This window comes from Desmodus rotundus, chromosome 2 (genome assembly GCF_022682495.2).
Source record: "Desmodus rotundus isolate HL8 chromosome 2, HLdesRot8A.1, whole genome shotgun sequence".
Classification (NCBI taxonomy): Eukaryota; Metazoa; Chordata; class Mammalia; order Chiroptera; family Phyllostomidae; genus Desmodus; species Desmodus rotundus.
The window spans coordinates 129,237,029-129,243,028 of record NC_071388.1 but is presented as its reverse complement, the minus strand read 5'-3'; the positions used below and the strand labels follow the sequence as shown (position 1 = coordinate 129,243,028).

The following is a 6,000-nucleotide window of genomic DNA, read 5'->3' as shown; positions in this document are numbered from 1 at the left end:
CCTTCTGCCCTCCTGGTACAGGGAGGGTACCTTCCACATGGGAGATAAATCTCATGCTTTGAGGGGGACAAAGAAGAGTTAGAGTGTTCTTCTTGCACTGACTTCCCAAGTACTTTTAAGTCAAAATAATCCATATGCCTGAGTGGAACATTTGGGAGTGGCATATTCTGGTCACTTCACTGGTGAAGTTTTTTTGTTTGGAATTTTTATAAATGACCAACAATCATTAATACCAAAGGAACCCACAACTTATATATAAGCTGAAGCTGAGTACTTTCTAGATTTTTCTGGTTGTAAAAGAGTTTACAGAACTACAACATTCCTCACATTTTTGATGGCCCTACTTTGCTTATTCCTTTTACCATGCTTAACCTATTTTCTTTTAACCTGTGGGTCAGTTTAACAACTTGCCATATCTTCATCCATTCACATGTACTTATTTGTTATATTATGTGAATTTATTCTGTTTATACAATACGCTCGAGGTTATGACAACACTGAGGACATAGCAGTGAACAGTAACCTGACCCTGCAGTCGACACCCTACCAGTTTAGTAATGATGACGGACAAGAAAATCAGCAATTATAACTCAGTATTGTATGAGCCATGGCATGCAAAGGGTCGGGAGGTATGTTAGCACAAAATATAAAAAGTAATTCAACTTCAGTGTGGGAGGTGAGAAGGCTTCTCAGAGCAGGTACTGTCAAGATCAAGATCTAAAAGTCTAGTAGGTGTTTTAAGGAGAATTAAGTTCAAAGCACAAGTGTCTGAAACATTATACAATTATATTTGTTTTTTCTCTTGCATTCATGCTTATGGGTTAGACTGAATTACCATATTCATCCATTTATACTTGGAGATGGGTAAGCAGAGCTTATCTGCTCACACATTTAATAGGGAATTTCTGAAATTGAACTCTGAGTCAAGAGAAGAAAAATGCATGTCAGCTTAGATGTCAGCAGTTTAGAGCTTTTTCCTAGGCCATTAGCTTCAAGTCTGTGATTTTTAGGTTCAATTTATTATAGCAGCCAGGGTCCAGGGGTGGCTTGAAATTTATAAAACCAGCTCAATGGAAACACTCAGGGGGCTTATCAGCATGAAGCATCACGCCATGGTGGCCTGTACCTGTCCCTTCTAGTCTTTGGCTCCCTAATGACAGGGTGGAAAAAACCCTGACTCCTTCCAGTGTGAGCAATTATTTAAGACAATCAACCTTGCACAAATTAAACTCTGTAGGTAGCATTTCCTGTATTCATAATATGCCAGACATATACCTACTTATTGGATTGTTGTAAAGAACATTTATAATCACGTTAATTCTCAAGAACAGAATAATACATGTAGTAAGTGCTCATTTATGTAATTATTTTATGTAATTTCAACCTATGCAAGTATTATCATTATTAGTATTAGTAATACTATATTGAAAGTGATCTCCAGTCATATTTCAACAAGGTATGGAGAATTACTCTCCAAATTATTTTGATTATACCACCAGCAGTTAAAAGAAAGTAAAATTTACTTTCTTTTAATTCTTTTGAGTAATTGTCCAAAATCTAAGTTTAGGGAATAACTACCACACTGGAGCCAGATGACAATAGCCAATTGACAATTAACAATAGCCAAAATTGACTGGAGTCAGTTTGTAAGTGTTATCCATAGAGCTCTGTCATATGAGGGTTAAACTTTTTCTCTCACACTTTACATTCTTCTGATATTTGGTTCCTCTGAGAACTTCCCCTCTTCTAAAATCATAATTTCCAGTATCTGACTATATTTTTCCACATTACTCTTTAGTATTCTCAACATTGTGCCAAAATTTCAAACCACTGACTGTAGGTAATTTCCCACTACCCATCCCACCTACATTCTATCTGTCCTTAACCAGCTCAGCTTCCAAAGTTAATTGTTATGTTCCTCTTTTAATAATCTTTTGGTCTCTCCTCTTTTCTTCTACTGTACTGACCTGGAAAACTCTCATTCTTAAGAATACTCACCTGTCTTCCACTTCATGTCTGGACCCAAGCAGATGAGTAAAAAATTTAATGCTGACTTGGTTAGCCATCAGTCGTGGGAAAGCCTGCTGCATTTCTCAAGTATGTTTGCTTTCACATCCTCCAATAGGACTTCATAACATACTTCTTGAATCATGTGCACCCCCTGCCAACACTTTCTCTCAACTGATGGTCTTGCTAATATTTCTCTGATAAATACATATAATTACAAAGTAGCTACTTCATCATATCACCTCCAAATCTGCTCATTTCTCTGCACCTGAACCCACATATTCTTCTGCCTTTCCTCTACTACTATGGATAAACGCCCTTACCTGTGCCCAAGGCCATTCCTTCCAGTTTGCTCCACACCTCAGTTCATTATATAATGTGTAGGAGCCACTTTAGTTTTGCCCTTTCTATCTTACATCATCATTTTTGTCCTCATCCTTAAATTATCTCCAAAGAATAAAAATATGCTCTAATAATACCTCTCCAGTGACTACAACATTTCTTCCCTTCCCTTCCCTCCTAAACTTCTTGAAGTTTTTCTGTGTAGCTGCTGTCTCCATTTCCTTTTACCCTTTCTTCAGCCACTCTACGCCGGCTTCTGTTGCTGACTCCTCGGAGCACTCTTGTATCATCAACAACCCTGCAGGTGGCCAGACCACCAGTCCTTTCTTACACTTGACTCAGCTCACTTCACTCTTCAGCAGCTTTCGACACTGTTCAACATATACTGTTTTTCATGAAACACTGTCTTTTGGGTTTCTTTGCATCCTCCTGCTTTTCTTCCCTTATTATTGGCCTTTCTCAGAATCTGTTGCTGGTTAGTCCTCAGCATGACCTTAAATGTAAGAGTGTTCCAAGGCTCCTTCTTAAATAATTTCTCTTCTCCATCTACCCACTCTCTCCTTAGATGAACTCATTCAGTCTCATTGCTTTAAATGCAAAGTATTTATAAATAATTTATAAATATGCATCTCAAATGTGACCCCTTCTAAAGCTCCACATAGGCATATCTTGCCTGCTTGCCATCACCAGTTAGATATCTGTGGGGCATCTCAGATTTAATATGTCCATCTTTCTACCATTGATTATCTCAACATTTTCATCTGAATTGACTTCTCTTGGGCTTTCCCATCTCAGCAAACAGCACCACCCACTATCTAGCTTAGAAGATTTATTGCTATTTTTTGCTCACATCAGCCATCCATTTCATCTGCAAATTCTGTCAACTCTACCTTTAAAACATATCCTCAATAGGTCTAATCATATCTTTTACTTAATTAACAAAATAACCTCCAAAGGGGGGGTTATCTCCCTTCCTACCCTTACCATTCATTCTCCGCACATTAGCTCCCAGAAATGTGCATCAGACTATGTTCCTGTGCACCCACTGACCTGGGTGCACCCACATCGTGCTCAAAACTTCTCCAAAGACCTCTCATCATGCTTAGAATAAAATCCACACTCTTTCCTCTGCCTAAAGTGCCCTGAGTCTTGCCCACTATACTGACCTCATCTCTCACTACTCTCTCTTTTCTGTTTGCCTCTCTCTTTGTTCCTTACTCCCAACTTTGGTTCATTACACTAACCGTTCCCTTTTAGCTTAAAAGTCATCTCCTCAAAGACATCTTCCTGATATTTGGTCTAAGGATCACTGCTCTGTTTAGGTGTTTTTTTTTTTTTTTAATCTGTGTAACACTTACCACTATCTGAGATTTATTCTTGTTTATCTTTATTCTCTTACTCCAATTCTAGAATTCAAGCTGACTGAGAGTGGGAATCTCATCTGCTAACGTCTATGTTATTATATCCATAGAACTTAGAAAAATACCAGGACACAGTACATGTTCAACAAGTATCAGTCCAATAAATATTGCATTGTGAATACTGAGCTGTGAAGAGGGGAGGGTAGATGGAGTGAAATGGGGAGATGCCAATTTCTTGAATTTATGAGTAGAGTTTTGAGAGATAGAGTTTAATTATGATTGAAAACAATATTTCTTAGGTATGTTAAAGTGAAAAATATTAAAATATACTAAAACTAGTGTGGATTAAGATGAGGGGGAGGGTAGTGTAGTACAGTGTATGCCATCTAATTCCTTATATTCACAGTGACAGACAATGAATACTGTCTGAATATGATAAATGGATTAATAGACGTATAGGCATATTATTGAGATATAGGTAAGTAACCAGAAGAATTAAAAGCAGAAGTGTTTCTAAACAAATGTACGATGATTATGTAAGATGTTAACACTCGGGGAAACTCAGAGAAGGGCTTATGAGAACTCTGTGTTACATTTGCAACTTTTCTGTAAATACAAATTTGCTCCAAGTTTTAAAAATTATGTAAAAAATGGTAGAAGTTGATGAAAGTATTAGTATTTTGGGAATGTGACTCGTGATAAGGAAGGTAAACATGGTTTTTATTTTGTGCTTTTCTTACTATTTGATGTTTTTCTTTGTGTACTTGTGCATAATTGATGGTAGTGATGATAATAAAGAGGACAATGGTGATGACAAGAAAAAGCTTTATAACAGAACTTTATTTAAAAAAATCTTCAGCTCTTTCTAATGGTGCCAGTTGTCTCGGGACAACTGTCACAAGCACTGCGGGACCAGGGGTAAGAGAAAGCACCCACACGAGAAGTGAAAATATGTGCTGGGGTGCCCTGCTGCCAACACAGAGGTAGCCCATGTGCGGGGAGGCAACAATGCGTATCATGCCTTAAGAACTGGACATGGGCAACTTCTCCCGGGGCTCAGAGTGTTGTACACACAAAACAGGGATTATTGATGTTGTCTACAATGCACCCAGCAATGAGCTGGTCCACACCAAGACCCTAGAAAACAACTGCATTTTGCCTGCAGTGGTACAAGTCTCACTGGGCACTGCCTCTAGATTGAAAGAAGGGGACCAAGCTGACTCCTAAGAAGAAAGAGATCGTAAACAGAAACAATCATAGAACATTCAAAAGCAATATGATGAGAGGAAAAAGTGCTACAGTCTGCTGTCTTCTGGAGGAGCAGTTCCAGCAGGTAAACTTCTTGCATGCTTCACTGCAAGAGCAGGCCCACGTGGCCACAGAGATGGTTGTGTGCGAGAGGGCCAGGGGCTGGGGGTCTATGCAAGAAAGGCAAATAAATCCTCCTTTCTCCTATCTTACCTCATGTAATAAAGATGTTTCTTGTTCTGAAAAAAAACTTTATGAGGTACAATTTATATAAAATAACATTTATCCACTATAAACATGTTTCAGTGATTTAATAAAATAAAATGCAAATAAAAATCACTCTCCTTGGGCAATTTTAATGTTATACTTCTGCTTTAAAAAATATATATTTTAGAAGAAGGAAAATATACTTGTTAAGATGATTGAGTAAAGGGCATCATCATTAGGAAGGAAGGGAAGGAGAAGGAAAGGAGGGAGAAAGGGAAGGAAGAAAGGAAGATTTGATGAGTAGGACTAGGTCCATGCCATGCTTGCTGTTCCAATGGGTCTTAGATGATAAAAACAGAGGAACAGCAAGAACCCTCAGGACTGGTCACAGCTTATGAGTTATTTCAATTAGAGCTGTGTGCTGACTGGCTACTGCTTCCACTGAAATAGTGTAGTTCCCAAATAAAAGCTACTAAGAGATGGGCATATTGTTAGGACCTCAGTCTAAGGAGTTAGGGACAAGACCAGAGCTTCAAGTTAGTGTGTACACTGGCATACAGAGCAGAGATATAGGGAAAGCAATTTTATAGATCAAAGTGAGAATTAGAGGGAAAATGTCAAGTTAGTTAATAGGTTCCCACAGCCTTCCTGTATTTGTTTTCTACAATTTACCACAAATTTAGTGGCTAAAACAACACATAAATTTATCTTATAGTTGTGCGAATCGAAAGTCTTACTAAGTCTCACTCGGCTCAAATCAAAGTGTGGACAGATGCTCCTTTATTCCTGGAAGGTCTAGGGGAGACCACCCCAGCATCTAGAAGCTGTCAGTTTT

The 6,000-nt window shown here is 38.3% G+C and overlaps 1 pseudogene; it reads left to right on the top strand.

Annotated features, from left to right (window-relative positions):
* The first annotated feature begins 560 nt into the window (after positions 1-560).
* LOC112313069 (hsc70-interacting protein pseudogene) overlaps positions 561-6,000 on the top strand; it is a 30,778-nt pseudogene continuing 25,338 nt past the window's right edge.